The sequence below is a fragment of the Cyprinodon variegatus genome, unplaced genomic scaffold, assembly GCF_000732505.1.
Source record: "Cyprinodon variegatus isolate N-32 unplaced genomic scaffold, C_variegatus-1.0 Scaffold962, whole genome shotgun sequence".
NCBI classification, from domain to species: domain Eukaryota; kingdom Metazoa; phylum Chordata; class Actinopteri; order Cyprinodontiformes; family Cyprinodontidae; genus Cyprinodon; species Cyprinodon variegatus.
Window position 1 is genome coordinate 254900 of NW_015151415.1, and position 1815 is coordinate 256714.

The window sequence follows — 1815 nt, forward strand, 5'->3', positions numbered from 1 at the left end:
AGTCACCAATTTAGTGCTACTTGGTCCCAATGGATTTTCCCATTGGGAACCTACTAGCACTAAGTTGCCAACTGGTTAGCAAGATGCTTCAGAGAAACCAACCAAAACCAAACATGCTTGCGAACCTCCAGCCACAACAATCTCGCCACCTTGATAAACGACCAATCACATTCACTTTATTCACTCGTGTAAAGTTAACAAAAAAATAAAAAAAAGTTGGGCACCACTCGGGAGAATTCGGAAAAGCTGTTGAAACAGCCGTTTCCCTATGACTTTAAATGGTAATCCTTTACATAGATATTATTCCTGCTAACAGTAAGACAGATGGTTGATACTGCAAAAATGTTTATTAACTTCCATCAAAGTGTTTCTTTTAGGATATGGACGGGGATTTATGTTATTATGCAAGCAGCAAAATATGTTCCAGACTCACACTGCAGCACTTTGCTGTAAGTTCAATCTGTGCAATAAAAACCTGAATTATGTGCAAAAACATATTAAAACTCTTTATAGAATTAGAGTTTAACTTAATAAAACTTTGAAATGTCTGTAGATGCAATAAAAATGACCATAAATAATTCTCTCACTTATTACATCTAGGTTAAGACGATGTGCAGATTCCATCAGCTGCAGAGAAACATCAATCATGCCCCTGGCTGTAGACTGATGATAACCTAAAGAGTCAGTCATCCAGATGCCATTTCTGAAATCATTTTACACCTGTCTTCAATTTTTAAAAAGAGACTTAAAGGGATATCCATACTTTGTTCAATCTAAACCAAAACAGGCAATGAACAACAGGCATCACCCCACCAGGCTGGATTATTGATGATAAAAAGAAGCATATGGGTTAGACATTTTTGTTGAAATGGACTTACCAAATACATGTTACAGTTGGATCGAATTCTTGGAAAAAGGAGCTATGAATGCTGGAAACATCAAGTCGGCACTGACTTAAACTACCATGGCTAATGCATGTTGTCCTTAATCACCCTTAAGGATAGACAAAGGACCTCAGCTCATTATGCCAAGCTTAACGTCTCTCAGCCTCTCAGCATAAGGTTATTCAAAATTGTGGATCAGTTTTAGACATTGTCCAAGGTGATGTTTCCGACATGTTCCAAATGGAGAATATCTGTGATTTTAATATCTGTGAATCAGAGATTCATGGAATCATCCCATATGAGGAGAAGGTAGAGAGAAATGGAGAACTTTAGGGCTGTAGGATGGATGGATGGATGGATGGATGGATGGATGGATGGATGGATGGATGGATGGATGGTTTAAATCTGTGTCTTATTTGGGATCAGTTTGAATGTATTCAAACTGATCCCAAATAAGACTGATAAACTGATAAACTGATAAACTTTTAAGGTTAATGTTTTCTCTATTTGAAGTCAACATGTAATTAAGTTCTTACTATGCTGGACAATAAATATGTTTTTCTCTATTTAAAGCAGATCTATACTTTCTTTCTCAAAATGCAACTTGATCATAAGCAGTTTTAGAAGTTTGGCTGCAATGCTTCACTAAGAGCTCAATATGGCTCCATCATTCAGTTCCCCTGCCTGCAGGTCAGCTTCCATCAGTTTGTTTATTTGCACAATCTGTGCTGACCATATTGGAAAAAAGCAAAAAAAATGTCGAGAAACATTATATATATATTTAGATGGTGCCCTAAACTGAATTAATGTAACAACAAATTAAAGGAATGAAAATTGTTTGGTTCATTTAGTTCTCAAACAGAGAATTACACCATCTGCCCATCACCTATTTCCTTCCTTCCTTCCTTCCTTCCTTCCTTCCTTCCTTCCT